This window comes from Somniosus microcephalus, chromosome 8, assembly GCF_052327205.1.
Source record: "Somniosus microcephalus isolate GS21.2 chromosome 8, FLI_Smic_1.0, whole genome shotgun sequence".
Taxonomy (NCBI): Eukaryota; Metazoa; Chordata; class Chondrichthyes; order Squaliformes; family Somniosidae; genus Somniosus; species Somniosus microcephalus.
The window spans coordinates 255994547-256013706 of record NC_140994.1 but is presented as its reverse complement, the minus strand read 5'-3'; positions in this window follow the sequence as shown (position 1 = coordinate 256013706).

Below are 19160 nucleotides of genomic sequence, written 5' to 3'. Positions count from 1 at the left end.
GTGTTGGGTTTAAGTGCTCCTGTAGGGTATCAATAATTTCCTTAAAATTCTTGTCCTTTGGTTTGGCTGGAGTGATTATGTTTCGTAACAGCCCGTATGTCTTTGCGCCCATTAGATTTAGAAGTACTGATGCCTTTTTATCATTTTCTATTCCATTTGCTGTGCAATATACCTCCACTCTTTCCATACATGTGGTCCAATCCTCTATATCGTTATCAAAAGCATCAATATTGCCAGCCTTAGGCATCCTGGAAAAAAATGGCGCTTCCCGCGCTTTCCTTCCTTTCCTGCAGAAAAAATATGGCGCTCCCCGTGCTTTCCCACCGCTGCTGCTGCTGACAACGCTGTTTCCCGCGTTTTTTATTTATTTTTTTATTTACAGGCGGAGACTCGTTCCCGCCGGACTCTCTGGGACTTTTCCCCCCCTCTGCTAGGTCCGAACGCCGACCTACTTTGCAGCGCCGGCCGTCTCCCGAGTTCTCCCCCCCGTCTGTTTCTGCCTGCCTCTGCCTTCGCTGCTCGGCCTCGCTGCAGAGCCAGCCGATGGAGCCCCAGCCCACCGCCCAGGAAGGATTATTGCAGTACCTGCCACCAGCTCGGCCAGCTGGCGAAACCACAATTTTTTTTTTTCTTGCTTTTCTTCGACTTTGGACGTCTGAGGAATCGATGTCCTTGAGGTGCTGCCGAATTGCAGGTAAGTCCATTTCCAATTCGTCGCCACTGTTGTATCCGTGTGTTAATAGAGACACTGAAGGCAGGAGTTAGTTTCACAGGTGTTTACTGAACAAAGCCTGGAGGTGAACTAACTGATACAACACAATATACAGGCTTATATAGCCCGAGTGGCCATTACCGGCATTACAGTACACAGGGGGCTCTTAAAGGCACATACACTACACCAAACACCCAGGTCAAGAGGTGGCCCATACCAAATACCGAGGTCAAGAGATGGCCCATACCAAACATCCAGGTCAAGAGATGGCCCATACCAAACACCCAGGTCAAGATATTGCCCATACCAAACACCCAGGTCAAGAGATGGCCCATACCAAACACCCAGGTCAAGAGATGGATCATACCGAGATAAGGGAGCCGTTGCAAGAGACAAGATGCAAGGCTTTCCAGGACCAAATGCAAAACTTGTAGAACAGGGATGAAGGCCGAAAGATTAGAAGTGGGGGTAAACACCTCGATATGTGGCCTCAGAAAACCTGCGCCTGCACCTGTGTCATGCGTAGATACCGCCAAAGGTAGCCGAACACTACAAGAATGGAACAGATTTCGCTAAAAGGTCAGAAACATCTCAGGGGGTAGTTGGAAACTGATCCACGAATGACTGCAAGCCTGATCAACTCGAACGAGACTTCGTGGAAAGATAAACAGGTTGTATTAATTGCGCACCATTTAATGTAACACTGCAGATCAGTTAGAAAACCAATATTGTTATCAGTCAATGTTTATAAAAGCTTGCGTGATTTTTTTATTTGTTTATAAGATGTGGGCTTCACTGGCAAGGCCAGCATTTAGTGCCCATCCCTAGTTGCCCTTGAGGAGGTGGTGGTGAGCTGCCTTCTTGAACCGCTGCAGTCCGTGTGGTGAAGGTGCTCCCACACTGCTGTTAGGGAGGGAGTTCCAGGATTCTGACCCAGGGACGATGAAGGATCGGCCGATATATTTCCAAGTCAGGATGGAGTGTGACTCGGAGGGTAACTTGGAGGTGGGGGTGTTCCCATGCGCCTGCTGACCTTGTCCTTCTAGGTGGTAGAGGTCGCGGGTTTGGGAGGTGCTGCCAAAGAAGCCTTGGCGAGTTGCTGCAGTGCATCTAGCAGATGGTGCACACTGCAGCCACAGTGCGCCGGTGGTGGAGGGAGTGAATGTTGAAGGTGGTGGATGGGGTGCCAATCAAGTGGGCTGCTTTGTCTTGGGTGGTGTCAAGCTTCTAGAGTGTTGTTGGAGCTGCACTCATCCAGGCAAGTGGAGAGTATTCCATCACACTCCTTACTTGTGCCTTGTAGATGGTGGAAAGACTTTGGGGAGTCAGGAGTGTTATGTCTGACATTGGTGATAGGTACTCGATTGCCTTGGCCTGAGCACATGGAGTTTGATAGTGCTGTTATCATTGTATTGTGTATAGGTATTCGATTGCTTTTACCTGGGAGTGTGTGTGTGGAGCAGCCATTAAAAAGCAGCATGAACTGAGCTCTGCTTACGGCCTCTGGATTATCTTTGCAAACGCAACATTTTGCGACGAGGATGGCTTAAATCTCTCTTCCACCACCTCCTCCCTTCCTTGCACTACCCGGTGAGCCGCTGGTCCCATGGGTTCGCTGGTTACAGATCTTTGAAACCTATCTCATTGCTCTTGGACTAGAAAATGTGAGTACATCACGGAAAAAGGCACTGTTATCCCATTGCTTGGGAGCGGAGGGCCAGCATGTTCTTGGGACATTATGCACAGCAGACTCAATTCAAACATATGATGAGGCTGTGGCTCTGTTAAGCACACACTTCTCTGCCCCACAAAGTGCCCTCCTGCGGCGATTCATTTTTAGACAGCGTCACCAACTCCCCGGCGAGTCTGTGCATCAATACGTGGCTAATTTGAGGGGGTTAGCTAGCTCATGCAAGTTCAGTGCACTACAAGACGAGATGGTGCGTGATCAACTAATAGAGCACACCAACAACGTGAGAGTGCGTGAAAGACTGTTACTCGAGTCCGACGATCTGTCGCTGTCACAGGCAGTCAACATTGCCTTTCAAGTGGAGTCTGCAGCCGAATGTGCAGCGAAACTAGCACACACACCCAGTGACAGCGCCCTCAGCCCCGACAGCTCTGACACGGTAATGCTCGCGCGATGGCAGCAACGCGCACTACCGCGGCAACAGTGTGGAAACTGCGGATCTCGTTCACATGCTACCAGAGCGCAGAATTGCCCCGCGCGCGGCCAAGCCTGTCGCAATTGTGGAAAACAAAATCACTTTGCCAATGTCTGCCGCTCTGCCCCGGTTGCTACAAATGAACACTCTCAGTCCTCAATTCATAACGTGAGCTCTGGGCCGGTAGTGGCTTTCAAGTCATGCACAATTAACCTGAATGATGTGTGCATTCCGCTGTTGTTGGATACCGGTGCCAGCATCTCACTGCTGAATGTGGACACATTCAAACGCTTTTTCAGCTCCCTGCCACTCTCTGCGCCCTCCACTGCCCTTTGCGGGTAAGGTAATTCGAAAATTGGACTAGTGGGCTCAGTCAACCTCACTGTACACTATGGAACAAAAGTTTTGCCAGATTTTTGTTTTCATGTGGCACGCCAAGGAGTTAACCTGATGGGACTGGATCTTTTCACTGACCTGGGTTTTTTCTCTCTTGGACACCGGCGGGTCTGCGATTCTGCACGTCGCCTCACCGTGGCGCCAAACATGGCCAGCACTCTTCGAGGGTCTGGGCTGCCTGACTGCCTTCACCCACCAGCGCATGGTTGACTCCACCGTTACCCCTGTCATTCAGCCACTGCGCCGCATCCCGCTTGCTCTCCATGACGGGGTCACAGCTGAACTAAAGCAGCTACTGGAAGCTGGCATCATCGAACCAGTTGATGCCTCCCCATGGGTCTCCAACCTGGTGGTCGCAACGAAAAAGTCAAGTGGTCTACGCATCTGTGTCGATCTTCGAGCAGTGAATAAGGCCGTAATCCCTGACAAATATCCACTGCCCACGTCAGAGGAACTCACAGCGCAGTTCTATGGTTCCATCCTGTTCTTGAAACTGGACCTTCGACAGGGCTATCTACAGGTTCCCCTCTACCCCAGCAGCAGGGATTTCACTGCTTTTGTGACACATGCTGGCGTCTTTCGGTACACCAGGATGCGATTTGGACTTAGCTCTGCACCCAGCTGCTTCCAAAAGGTGATGTCCTCTGTGCTCGCAGGCATTCCTGGGGTGGCCATCTACCTGGATCGCATTGTCGTGCATGGGCCCTCAACCTCCACTCATGATGAACGCCTTCACAGAGTTTTCATGGCTCTAGCAAAACACAAGCTCACACTGAATGGCGAAAAGTGTGTCTTTGCTGTTTCAGAGATCGAATTTGTGGGGTTTCAGTTGTCAGCTGACGGTATATCCCCACTCCAGTCAAACGTGGATGCCATTCACAGCATCCCAGAACCCAGCTCTGCAGCACAGGTTGCCTCCTTCCTTGGCATGACTGGGTACTACCTGAAGTTTTTGCCCCAGTACTCAGCCACCACAGCCCCACTGTGCCAGCTCCTGCGAAAGGATGAGCCCTGGGTGTGGTCACAAGCCTGTATGGAAGCTGTTCGCCTCCTCAAATCGCAGCTCACGTCGCCTCCAGTGTTGGCTCACTTTGACATCGCCAGCCCCACCCTTGTCACCTGCGACGCGTCCGCTGCAGCTGTGGGGGCGGTGTTATCGCAGATACAGAATGGAGTGGAGAAACCAATCGCCTTTGCCTCCCGAGCCCTTAGCCCCACCGAACAGAAGTACTCAGTAGGCGAGCGTGAGGCGCTGGCGTGCGTCTGGGCATGTGAGCGGTGGCACCTGTACACGTATGTCCGTGCCTTCACCCTGCGAACCGATCACCAGGCTCTCACTGCCCTGCTGTCGACATCCGGTACGGGCCACAGGCCACTGCATCTACACCGCTGGTCTGACCGCCTCCGCCAATACAATTTCAGTCTCCAGTTCATACCAGGACATGACAATGTTGTTGCAGATCTGCTCTCCCGCACTGTCTCGGCCCCAGCCCCACTCGTCAGGTCTGACCATGTGGAACAGGATATCGTCCAGATGCTGCACACACCTCTCCAAACCACAGTCTCTCTCCAGGAGCTCAAAGAGGCCTCTGAACAGGATCCGGCCCTCTCCCAGCTGTGCACCTTCATCAGAGGTGGCTGGCCTTGCAAGGTGCCTGAGGAACTGTCTGCCTACTCCAGGGTTAAAGAGGAGCTCTCCTGCTGGAATGACTCCTGTGTTGCACGTGGGCTCTGCACTGTGGTCCCAAGTGCCATTCATGCGCGTGTTTTATCCATGGCGCATGAGGGCCACTTGGGCATAGTGAAGCTCAAGCAACGATGCCGAGACCTAGTGTGGTGGCCGGGTATCGACAGGGAAATCGAGGCCCTGGTCAAGGACTATGCAGCCTGCCTTGTAAGTGGCAAGACTGGCCACCAAGCTCCTCCACCCCTGCAATCCCTTGCCTGGCCCTCTCAGCCCTGGGAGCACCTGCAGCTGGACGTCTGTGGGGAGATCCATGGTGTCCCCCACCATCAACGGTTCCTAGTGGTGACCTATGACCTGCACTCAAAATGGCCAGAGGTCACTGCCATGGGCTCCGTCACCTCTCGGGTCATCATTGATATCCTTGAGTCCCTCTTCTCCCGCTGGGGGCATCCAAAGGCCATCACCACAGACAATGGCCCCCAAATGGTCTCTTTGGAACTCTCCTCTTACCTTGAGAGCAAGGGCATCCGTCACGTACGCACTACCACCCTGAGTCAAATGGGGGGGGTGGAGCGTTTTAACCAGACACTGAAAAATGGCCTCAGAGCGCACCTATCCCAGGGGTGTGTGTTTGACAAGGCCCTCCTCCACACACTGCTGCACTACAGAGCCTCCCAGCATTCCACTACAGGGGTCTCACCCGCATCCCTCATGCTAGGCTGTGAGCTCATGCTGCCCCTTGGCAGGCTCCGCCCCTCGCTAGCTCAGAGCCCTGCTCCACCGGCTCAAGCCACAGTCGCTAGACAGCAGGAGAAGATGAAACTCCGCTTCGACCAGTCGAAGAGGGCCAAGGCGCCCAACATCTCAATCTCCGATTGGGTCAGAGTCCGCAGGCCTCACCGCAACAATAAGATGGCGTCATTCTGGTCCTCCCCTCTCCAAATCAGCCGCCAACTTGGACCAGCCACTTTCTGCCTCACTGACGGCTCTCGGTGGCATGCCAGCCGCCTTCGGAAGGTGCCAGCACCCCCTGATGTGGGATTATACGGACCTATTCCCCAAGCCTTACCCCAAGAGTGGCGGGATGCACATGTGGCTCAGCCAGCCAACCCTCAAGCAGATATTGTGCCTCAGCCTGCTCCTCACCAGTCCCCACTTCAGCCTGCTCGTCACCAGTCCGCACCTCGGCCTGTTCGTACACGTTCTCGCCCTGGCCACCTACAGGACTTTGTCACTACATTTCATGTTTGAAATTCTGTGAGGGGGGAGGAAATGTTATGTCTGACGTTGGTGATAGGTACTCGATTGCCTTGGCCTGAGCACATGGAGTTTGATAGTGCTATTATCGTTGTATTGTGTCTGACATTGGATATAGGTATTCGATTGCTTTTGCCTGGGAGTGTGTGTGTGGAGCAGCCATTAAAAAGCAGCATGAACTGAACTCTGCTTACGGCCTCTGGATTATCTTTGCAAACGCAACAAGGAGATGAGACACTCGCCTCTGGCCTGCTCTTGTTGCCACAGTATTTATGCGGCTGGTCCAGTTAAGTTTCTGGTCAATGGTGACCCCCAGGATGTTGATGGTGGCGGATTCGCTGATGGTAATGCCGTTGAATGTCAAGGGGCGGAGGTTAGACTCTCGCTTTTTGGAGATAGTCTTTGCTTGGCACTTGTGTGGCGCGACTGTTACCTGCCACTTATCAGCCCAAGCCTGAACGATGTCCAGGTCTTTAAAAAAACACTCGAGCCGGAAACTGAGGGGAGGTTATTGTCAACGGACAAACAATTTACCACGGGAAATCTGCCAGCAAAATGTCTCAAAGCTCTTTACGCAATGATTGCTTTTTTGAAATGTGGTGACCGCTGCTGTGTAGGTCAATGTGGCAGCCATTTTGCGCAGCAACATCCCACAAACCAGTTCTCCCCAGTGCGGAGTCCTGGCCAATAGTTACCCCTCAACCAACATCACTGAAACAAGCTGACGCCTTCTCAGTAGAAGAGCCTGCCAACAACCGCTTTCTGGGCTCACGCATGAAAACTGGGTGCTGGGGTTGAGGCCTTTGAGCATAACTCGCAAGCGTGGACTCCAACACTCTCATTGAAACTTATAAAATTCTAACAGGACTAGACAGACTAGATGCAGGAAGGATGTTCCCGATGGCGGGGGAGTTCCAGAACCAGGGGTCACAGTCTAAGGATAAGGGGTAGGCCATTTTGGACTGAGATGAGGAGGAATTTCTTCACCCAGAGAGTGGTGAACCTGTGGAATTCTCTCCCACAGAAGGCAGTTGAGGCCAATTCATTAAATATATTCAAGAAGGAGTTAGATATATTTCTTAAGGCTAAAGGGATCAAGGGATATGGAGAGAAGGCAGGGACAGGGTACTGAATTTGAATGATCAGCCATGATCTCATTGAATGGCAGAACAGGCTCGAGGGGCCGAATGGCCTGCTCCTGCTCCTATCTTCTATGTAACATGAGCAATTGCTCTTCGGAGAGGCGAGGGAGTGGAGTGCTACAACTGTCGGAGGCGCCGGCTTTGGGATGAGACGTTAAACTGGGAGGCCCCGCCTTGCCCTCTCAGGTGGCCGTGAATGATCCCCATGGCACTGTTCCGAAGAAGACCAGGGGAGTTATCCCCAGTGTCCCGGCCAATATTTATCCCTCAACCAGGTTCGCTAAAAAAACTGATTATAAGGCCATTATCACATTGTTGTTTGCGGGAGCTTGCTGTGTGCAAATTGGCTGCTGCATTTCCCACATTACCAACAGTAGCTACACTTCTAAAGTACATCATTGGTTGTAGAGCACTTTTGGATGTCCTGCGGTAGTGAAAGGAGCGAGATAAATGAGAGTTCTCTCTTCTGAGCAGCACAAAGCCTGTCAGTGTTCCACAGACACCCTGCCATATCAATTTAGGTTATCAGATTCAGCTCTTGCAGTAGAGACACAGAATAGAAACTAAACACGCAAGCAGCTGAAAGCTCCGATATAATATGGCATTTCCAGAAAATGAATAGTGAATAAATTAAAAGAAGGAGAATAAAAAGACCAATGAGCTATCTTTTGTGTGCGGGATGGGAGGGAAGTGGAGAGTTACAAGAGAGATATTCCTTTTATTTCACAGCTGTCTGAATGTCCTGCAATCCAGACTGACTCGGAGCAAAGGACTACCTCCTGATAGGCAGTCATCATATGCATCATTACGAATATAAGAAATAGGAGCAGGAGCAGGCCATTCGGCCCTTCAAACCTTCTACCTCAACTGCAGCCTCCTGCCAGGTCTCCATATCCCTTGATTCCCTTAATATCCAAAAGTGTATCGATCTCAGTCTTGAATATACTCAACGACGGAGCCTCCACAGCCCTCTGGGGTAGAGAATTCCAAAGATTCACCACCCTCTGAGTGAAGAAATTTCTCCTCATCTCATTGCTTTTTAAAAGCCAATAAGAGAGAGCGGTAAGAGTGCCAATTTCTGAGAAGACTCGGGCAATCGCCACCTGCTGATGCCGCTATTGAACACTTGATTTTTTCTTTGTCAAAAAAGGCTAAAAGGGAAGGTGGCTCTGATGCAATCCAATCCATTACTTAGCTGTGCGTGTACATAGAACATCAGCCTGGGGCGTAACTCTAACCTTTGATATGAGGTGCACTTTCTGTCCCCAAGCTGTGCGGTAAATGTCAGTGTCTGAATAACACATTCCCCCCTCAGTGGTCACTGGATTGTTAAGCGCACTCAAGCCGACTCCTTCAAGGGAAGAGGTTCAATTAAGAGCGTGCCCATCATTCTCCGAGTGGCCCGCATGGCACCTTTCGGCCGTGACGTGGAGTCGACCGAATTCACTCCACGGGCAGCGAAACAAAAAGAAGTGCTAGCCATGTAATTGCAGGCAGCAATAATGCTTCTACATGAGGTGCTGAAATAACTGCCGTTGACCTTAACATGAACCTGAACAAAGACATAAATACCAGTTGCAGAGTGCAAGCGATTTTTTAAAAGCAAACTACGGCAGGTTGTAAAGGTCATTTTTAAGTAAATGTCACAACGATCTCGCTGGTTAAAAGTTAGGAACATGTATTAACACTTTGCTGGCAGAAACCTAGAACTCAGTGGATTATAGCAGCTGTGGGAGGTTCTCACTGTCCACTTGTTGCCTAATCTCTTGGCTCTCTCCCACAGAATATAAACACGGGGCATGAGAAATAAAGATTTATCGATAGGCCCAGAAATTGGGGTCGGAGGCTTCCCGCGGGTGCAAGCCTCCGACCTGCACTTACCTAGCGCACCGGCCGTTCTGCTGTGGGCCCGCGTGGGATTCCAATCCTGGGCCTGCTCCAACTGCCGGCGCGCAGTGCTTGCGTATCCCAGGGGCGCAGTTAGTTCGATGTGTTCCCCGGATCGTGTGGGCCATGGAGAGCCAATGGTAGCAGGGAATCTGTATTCATAGATTTGACAGGTCTTCCTGTCAAATCTATGACTACAATTCAGCCCCAAAACATCAGTAAAACTTCAAATACATTAAAAAAAAATCACATTTTTAAAATAACTATAAATGACATAAAATAGCTATTTTAAACAAAAATTAAATTTTTTAAAAATTAATTACAGTTTCTAACAGGGCTAAAAATAAGCTTACCTTTCTTTAAAGCATTTAAAAATAATAAACCTGTGGAAAAATTTTACTTAATTCACCACTTACCTTGCAAAAAGCAGTCCTTCCGACAACTTTTTACAAGCGTAGCTCCTGGAGACTTACCCTCCCGGAGAAACCTGCAAAAAAAACGTAAGTTCGATGTGCACGCGCTGCCTCTCCGGCGCACGCGTTCGACCTGTGAACCCCTTCCTTTAAGGGAATGGAAGTCCCGGTTTCCCGCACATGCGCAGTGCATGCACGAAACCGGCACTTTTGTTGGGCCTACGCGTGAGTACCCAGCGCGTACTCACCCGTGGGGACCGAAGTTCTGGCCCGTCGGCATATGATGTCTCAAAGCACCATCACAGTTTGAAGGGCAGTGACTGCTGTCCTGTTAGCGATGATGCAGTAGAATCTCACCAGCCAGACTAATGACCAGTGAAATGTTTTCCTTTTTTTTTTGGTGGTGTTGGTTGAGGGGGGAATGCCAACCAGATGCCTCGAGGACTTCCTGCTTTTCAGATAGAACCGTGGGTCCCGCAAGGTCCACAAAGTCGGCAAACGGGACCTCGGGTTTTACGACTCATTTGAAAGTCTGCGGGTGTTATTAACGCGACTCGCTCAGCAGAAGCTGGGTGGGCGTGCAGTTCAATTCGCCCCTTAGCTCTTACCTGTCCGAAAGCCGCCATGATCGCAACATCTGCAATTCTAACCTGCTCTCCTGTGCAGGCAGCAAGAACATAAGAACATAAGAAATAGGAGCAGGAGTCGGCCATATGGCCCCTCGAGCCTGCTCCGCCATTCAATAAGATCATGGCTGATCTTCGACCTCAACTCCACTTTCCTGCCCAATCCCCATATCCCTTGATTCCCCTAGAGTCCAAACGTCTATCTATGTCAGCCTTGAATATACTCAATGACTCAGCATCCGCAGCCCCTTTGGGTAGAGAATTCCAAAGATTCACAACCCTCTGAGGGCAGAGAATTCCTTCTCATCTCAGTCTTAAATGGCCGACTCCTTATCCTAAGACTATGCCCACTAGCTCTAGACACACCAGCCAGGGGAAACAACCTCTTAGCATCTACTCTATCAATCCCATTCAGAATCTTATATGCTTCCGTGCGATCACCTCTCATTCTTCTAAACTGCAGAGAGTATAGGCCCGACCTACACATAGGACAGCCCTCTCATCCCAGGAATCAATCTAGTGAACCTTCGTTGCACCATCTCTAGGGCATGTATGTCCTTTCTCAGATAAGGAGAAAGAAACAGTGCACAGTACTCCAGGTGTGGTCTCACCAAGGCCCTGTACAATTGTAGCAAGACTTCCTTACTCTTATACTCCGAGCCCCTTGCAATAAAGGCCAACATGCCATTTGCCTTCCTAATTGCTTGCTGTACCTGCATGTTAACTTTCAGTGTTTCCTGTACGAGGACACCTAAATCTCTCTAAACACCAACATTTACTAGTTTCTCACCATTTAAAAAAAATTCTGTTTTTCTATTCTTCCTACCAAAGTGAATAACCTCACATTTCTTCCCATTATACTCCATTGCCACCTTACTGCTCAGTCACTTAACCTGTCTATATCCCTTTGCAGGCCCTTTGTGTCCTCCTCACAGCTTACTGTCCCACCTAGCTTTGTATCGTCGCCAATCTTGGATGCTTTACACTCGGTCCCTTCATCCAAGTCATTAATCTAGATTGTAAATAACTGAGGCCCAAGCACTGATTCTTGCGGCACCCCACTAGTTACAGCCTGCTAACCTGAAAATGACCCGTTTATCCCTACTCTCTGTTTTCTGTCCATTAACCAATCTTCTATCCATGCTAATATATTACCCCCAACCCCATGAGCCCTTATCTTGTGTAACCTTTTATTTGTCACCTTATCGATGCCTTTTAGAAATCCAAATATACTGCATCCACTGGTTCCCCTTTATCTTCGCTGCTAGTTACATCTGTTGAAACTAGTAAATTTGTTAATATTAGCTTATCTCTAGTCTTTCAAATAATCAGGATCGACTACAAACCAATATGGTGGGAACATTGTTTTAATCAGAGTTTAAGACGTAATGGGGGAAATATTCTGTTGTTTGCGCCTCCCCTTAGCGCCTTAAGAGGGCGCTAATGGGGCGCAAAGCAACTAGCGCCCGGGCGCAGCGATGTTTGAGCCGCTCGCGAAATTAACTAGACATTTTGCAGCGGCACTAAACACTACCGGCACGATCTCCTGCACCGGCAGATTGTGACGTCAGTCGAGTGTGCAACGCACCATTAGCGCCCCGGACCGGATATTGAGTGGCGCCCCCTGCCTTACCGCCTGCCGCTAGCAACGACAGGTTGAGGGGAGCATTTTGCAGTCAGAAAGGGACTAGGGGAGCGCTATTTAAAGGCGACCGCTTCCTGCCTTTGTTTGTCGGTGACATTTTTGCACCACGCATTCTGAGAGAGAGAGAGAGAGAGAGACTTCTGGAGAGATTCAACACTGTGTGAAGGAGTTTTGAGTACTGAGCAGCACTTTGCAGATTTATTTTGATTTGCCCTTCCTTGCTTCACCAGCGCTCTGAGGTAGCGCCTCGCTCCTCGGCATTTGCGCCTTAAGACAGGTGTGAAGCACCTGATTTAGCGCTCCAATCACCTCCAGGGGCGATAAAAGCCAAGTTTGCTGTCAGGGGCGATAATTAGCGCCAGGCGCTAAACTTTGCACACGGCCGATACTGGTGCCCCAAACGGGGCGATACTGAATTTTTCCCCCAATATAACTATTTATACAGCAAAAACATACGACCGCAACAAGCAGCTGGGACTGGTCCCGATCGGTGAGACAGCTGGCATACGCGAACAGTTCTCCAGCTTGCAGCCTTTCTCCCTCTCGTCTAGAACCTCCAAGAACGGGTTGAGTCCGCTCCCGGAAGAGTGTTGACCAGTCTCACTCTTGTATAGCTCTCCCCTCCACCGTCTGTGCTAAGAACTTTTAGGGTCTTGCTTATATTCCCTTTTTAGGGGTGGTCCTGATGTACAATAGGGACAGGACTATCTGACCTGTGAGGGTTCTTCCTCAACCAAGGTGCCCAATGGCATGGCGAGTTCTTTGTCTGAACTCTCAGAGGAAGACCCTCCCCAAGTTTGGAGTCAGACTTGCCACTCTTGGCCTTCAGATGTTTTGCTGTGCGTCGCTGCTTGTTATCAATTATTTATGTTAAAGCTGTTCATGTAACTTTAGTTGTGCAAAACTAATTATGTCATTCCATTATCAAACTATTGTACCAGGGAACGAATCATTAAATTCCCAAAGATAGCCTCTATTCTATTTTCACACACTGGTTAACTTACGCATTTTAAAGCAGTTTCGTTAAACAAAGTCAAAATCCTAACTTACAAACAGCAGATTGCTAGCATGGAAACCAAGATTATATATATCCGTCACAGTGCGGAATGCTATAAGATCCACAGGGAACCAAAACACAAGCAGATTCTACACATGTATCTGGTTATTCTAATACTAGTCTGAAGAGACTTTTTGTCTCAAGTTCTAATACAGTCATGTTATCACATAAGAACATAAGGAACAGGAGCAGGAGTAGGTCAATCGGCCCCTGGAGCCTGCTCCGCCATTCAATGAGATCATGGCTGATCTTCTGCCTCAACTCCATTCACCGGCCCTATCGCCATATCCCTTGATGCCTTTACTAGTCAGAAATCTATCGACTTCCGTTTTGAATATACCCAATGACTGAGCCTCCACAGCCCTCTGGGGTAGAGAATTCCAAAGATTCACCACCCTCTGTGTGAAGAAATTTCTTCTCATCTCAGTTCTGAATGGCCTACCCTTTATCTTGAGGCTGTGGCCCCTGGTTCTAGACTCCCCAGCCAAGGGAAACATTCTCCCAGCATCCATCCTATCAAGCCCTGTAATAATTTTGTATGCTTCAATGAGATCCCCTCTCATTCTTCTGAATTTAAGAGAATACAGGCCTAGTTTACTCAATCTCTTCTCACACGACAGTCCCGCCATCCCAGGAATCAATCTCATGAACCTTTGTTGCACTCCCTCTATGGCAAGTATATCCTTCCTTAGGTAAGGAGACCAAAATTGCACACAGTACTCCAGGTGTGGTTTCACCAAGGCCCTATATAATTGGAGTAAGACTTCTTTACTCCTGTACTCAAATCCTCTTGTATTGAAGGCCAGCATACCATTTGCCTTCCTAATGGCTTGCTGCACCTGCACATTCATGGCTGATCCAATCTTGGCCTCAACTCCACTTTCCCGCTCTCTCCCCATACCCCTTGACTCCCTTGTAGTTCAAATGCCTGTCAATCTCCACCTTGAGTATATTCAATGAACCACAGTCTTATTCGTGTCACAGTTTCATTCGCATAACCCCATATATTTTGGATACCTTAATTTCTAATAATCCTTGTGGTAAACCACTGTCGTTCACTGTGTTCACTATTGTTGTTGTTGTTGTTGTTGTCGTTCACTCTTGTTTCACTGTTGTACCTGACTATGCCTCAGCTGACTCCGCCCTTGGCTACCTGGTATAAGGACGGCCGCACGGCAGCTCTCTGCCATTCGGTCGTCCACTAGAGGCATAGTCCTGATCTGTTTGAAGTGCAATTCAGTAGTTAATAAAAGCCTGTCGTTCTGAACTCTGCTCAGCCTTTTATTAGAATTGATAGCGCATCAATTTTATTAACTGCTGACAAAAAAAGAAATAAAATAATAACGATGCTGCAGATACTTAAGATCAAGTGGCTGGAACTCGACCCGCAAGAACCGGACTCGACTGCTAAGTTCTCGCACTGGTTGAACTGTTTTGAGTCTTTTCTGGCTGCATCCGGCGAGACCGTCGCCACCGACGCCGCCAAGCTCAGGGTGCTGAATTCTAAAGTAAACCACCGAGCTTTTGCCCTTATCTGGGACGTTGCGAGCTACCAGGGGGCTATCGACATTTTGAAGGAGCAATATGCACGCCCGGTCAACTATGTTTACGCAAGACATCTCCTGGGGTCTCGCAAACAACAGCCCGGGGAACCCACAGAAGCATACATACGGGCGCTGAAGGAACTCGGCCGAGCCTGCGAATGCAAGCAAGTATCAGCCACGGAACATACGGAGGAGCTCATCCGGGACGCCCTCGTTGCGGGCCTCAGGTCCACTCACACACGGCAGCGACTGCTGGAAAGTAGCGAGCTCGACCTGAAGAAGGCGATTTCACTCACCCTTTCGTTGGACGTAGCCCATCGGAACATGGAGGCCTACTCCCCGGACCGCGCGGCCGCCCCGTGGATGTCACAGCCGCCGCCATCTTGGGACGCGGCGCCGCCCCGGGCCCCGGCCCCAACTGCTGCAGCGATGTCCCGCCCGAGCCAGAAATGTTATTTCTGTGGCCAAACCAAACACCCCAGGGCGCGCTGCCCGGCGAAAAACGCGGTCTGCTCTGCCTGCTGTAAGAAGGGACACTACGCTGGTGTCTGCAGAAGTCAGAAGACCCCTACCTCCAGCAGCGCCGCGTTTGATTCGTGTGAGTAGCCATCTTGCCTTCCTCCAGCTTCGTGGGGATCGGGATCATCATGGGCGCCGCCATTTTGTCCTTCTTCTCCGACGCCGCCATTTTGTCCGCCATTTTGCCAACGGGCCCCCGACTCACCCACCGCCTCACCGGGGTTCTACAGCGACGCTCCCGACTCCACAGCGGCCTCCATTACGCTGGATCAATCCAGACCCCATCAGCTAGCCAGGTCCACGATGGACATCCAGGTAAATGGCCGCGCCACAACTTGCCTTTTTGATTCCGGGAGCACGGAGAGCTTCATACACCCTGATACGGTACGGCATTATTCCCTCTCGGTCCGGCCAACGCGCCATCGGATCTCCATGGCCTCAAAATCTCACTCAGCAGACGTCGGCGGCTACTGCATAGTGACCCTCTCGGTGAAGGGCTCCGTTTATAAAAATGTAAAGCTATTCGTCCTGCCACATCTCTGCGCTGCCGTTCTGCTGGGGTTGGACTTTCATTGTCACTTTAAGAGTGTCACCTTGACATACGGTGGACCTCTTCCCCCACTCACTGTCTGCAACCAGCAGTTTTTAAATTGCCCGCCGCGCCCCACCTGTAGTCTCTCCACCCTCAAAATCACCCCCCCCCCCCTGTTCGCTAACCTCACCCGCGACTGCAAGCCTATCGCCACAAAGAGCAGGCGATACAGCACCGGGGACAGATCCTTCATAAGATCTGAGGTGACGCGGCTCCTGAAAGAGGGGATTATTGAGGATAGTACCAGCCCCTGGCGAGCTCAGGTGGTAGTCGTTAAGACTGGCAACAAGCAGCGCCTGGTCATCGACTACAGCCAGACTATCAACAAGTACACCCAGTTGGACGCATACCCTCTCCCCCGCGTAGCCGACATGGTTAATAAGATAGCGCAATATCGCGTTTTCTCGACCACTGACCTCAAGGCAGCATACCACCAAATCCCTATCCGCCCTGAGGACCGCCAGTACACAGCTTTCGAGGCAAACGGCCGTCTTTTTCACTTCCTCAGGGTTCCTTTCGGCGTCACCAACGGTGTCTCCGTCTTCCAGAGGGAGATGGACCGGATGGTCGACGAGAATGCGTTACAGGCCACGTTTCCCTACCTGGACAATGTGACCATCTGCGGCCATGACCTGCAGGACCATGACGCCAACCTTGATAAGTTCCTTCGCACGTCCCAACTCCTAAACCTCACGTACAACAAGGAAAAGTGCATATTCCGCACAGCCCGCCTCGCTATCCTTGGTTGCGTGGTGGAACACGGAGTCATTGGTCCTGACCCTGACCGGATGCGCCCCTTGATGGAACTTCCCCTGCCCCACTGTCTCAAGGCCCTCAAAAGATGCCTGGGCTTCTTTTCCTATTACGCCCAGTGGGCCCCTCATTATGCGGACAAAGCCCGTCCACTTATCAAGTCCACTTCCTTCCCCCTGACGGCGGAGGCCCGCTCAGCCTTTCACCGTATAAAAGATGACATTGCCAAGACCACCATGCACTCGGTAGACGAGTCCATCCCCTTCCAGGTGGAGAGCGATGCATCCGACTTTGCCCTGGCCGCTACCCTTAACCAGGCGGGAAGACCCGTGGCCTTTTTTTCACGAACCCTCCAGGGCTCCGAACTCAGACACTCCTCTGTGGAAAAAGAGGCCCAGGCCATTGTGGAGGCGGTGCGCCACTGGCGGCACTACCTGGCTGGAAAACGATTTACCCTGCTTACTGACCAACGTTCAGTTGCTTTCATGTTCAACAACAAGCAGAGGGGCAAAATCAAAAATGACAAGATCTTGAGGTGGAGAATTGAACTTTCCACCTACAATTACGACATCTTGTACCGGCCCGGGAAACTCAACGAACCCTCAGATGCTCTATCGCGAGGCACAAGCGCCACCGCGCAGGTCGATAGACTACGGGGCCTCCACAACGACCTCTGCCACCCGGGGGTCACCAGGTTCTTCCATTTCATTAAGGGCCGCAACCTGCCTTACTCCATCGAGGAGGTCAGGACCATGACCAGGAGCTGCCCAGTCTGTGCAGAGTGCAAGCTGCGCTTCTATATGCCTGACAGAGCAAACCTGATCAAGGCCACCCGCCCTTTTGAGCGCCTGAGTGTCGACTTTAAAGGGCCCCTCCCCTCCTCTGACCGTAATGTGTACTTCCTCAACATAGTTGATGAGTACTCCCGTTTCCCTTTTGCCATCCCCTGCCCGGACATGACCACCGCTACGGTCATTAAATGCCTGCACAACCTCTTTGCTCTGTTCGGTTTTCCCAGCTATATTCATAGCGACCGGGGCTCGTCCTTCATGAGCGACGAACTCCATCAGTACCTGCTCATGAGAGGTATTGCCTCAAGCCGGACCACCAGCTAGAAACCCCAGGGGAACGGACAGGTTGAAAGAGAGAACGCGACGGTCTGGAAGGCGGCCCTCCTAGCCTTAAAATCTAGGGGCCTTCCGACCTCCCGTTGGCAGGATGTCCTACCTGATGCGCTCCACTCCATCCGGTCACTGCTGTGTACTGCCACCAACGCCACCCCCCATGAGCGAATGTTCGTTTTTCCTCGGAGGTCCACATCCGGTACCTCACTACCACACTGGCTGACGTCCCCTGGGCCCGTCCTGCTGAGGAAGCATGTAAGGTCCCACAAAACCAGCACGGTGGCATAGTGGTTAGCACTGTTGCCTCACAGCGCCAGGGACCCGTGTTCGAATCCGGCCTCGGGTGACTGTCTGTGTGGAGTTTGCACATTCTCCCCGTGTTTGCGTGGGTTTCCTCCGGGTGCTCCGGTTTCCTCCCACAGTCCAAAAGATGTGCGGGTTAGGTTGATTGGCTATGATAAATTGACCCTTAGTGTTAGGGGGATTAAATACGTGGGGTTACAGGGATAGGGTGGGATATGTGTTGGTGTAGGGGTTACGGGGATCGGGTGGGATATGTGTCGGTGCAGGCTCGATGGGCCGAAATGGCCTCTATCTGCACTGTGGGGTTTCTGTGATTTCTGTGATTTCTGTGAAAACGGCTCCCCTGGTAGAGAAGGTTCACCTCCTCCATGCCAACCCCCAGTACGCCTACGTGGCATACTCGGACGGGCGGGAGGATACAGTCTCCATTAGAGATCTGGCACCCTCAGGGTCCACTGACCCGTCACCATTGCCCTCCACCACGACCCCCTTCGACACGGCCCAAAATTCAGTAGACCCAATTCTCACTGTAGTGTATGTACCCGTCTACCTTTAAGGGAACTATTGAATGTAACCGTTCACCTTTAAGGGAACTACTTTAGGTGTGGCACTATTTGTTTGGCTTCTGTATACTGTAATACCGATAGTGACCACACCAGTATATAAGTGTTGTAGCAGGATTTCTGGGGCAGATTCGCCCGGACCTTCGAATAGTAAAGACCTGTTTGTTTGTTACTTCTGAAGTCTGTGTATTTATTAACTGCACAACCCACAGACTTTACAGTGGCGACGAGTCCGATCGTACCCTGCGGCAAGATTACCATAAGCAACGAAGAGCGTCGAAGAGAGACAACCGCCCTCGTCGTGCTACCAAAAGAAAACACGAGGCTGCAACAACAGAAAGCAGGAAGACTAACAACAAAAGCTGTATCAGCAACAGGCTACCCTTCTGCCACGGTGCGGAGTGAGCCGACCAGCAAGAAACAAGGCGGCCGAAGAGACTGTGAGTAGGGGAAGGTGTAGAAGCATCCGAAGGATAAGGGCAGAGCACTCGACCTCGGTCGAGGGGGAGCTGTGCCGGCCAAAAGTCGGGTCCAACGGCGTCGGGTGACAGCCGGACCGCGATCGGCGGGACAATCGGGACAGCGACCGCAGCCACGAAGCGCTGAGCCTGCGAGTAGGCGCGAGAAGAGAAACCCAGCCGCAGCCGGGGAGGGAAACACCGGTCTGCGAGAGGGCTGGGGAGGCGAACGGGAACCGTGCGGGTGAGAGCCGGGTGCGGAGAGAGAGACTGCGAGGAGCCGGTCCAGCGGCTGCGCTGTTCTCCACCAACGGGGT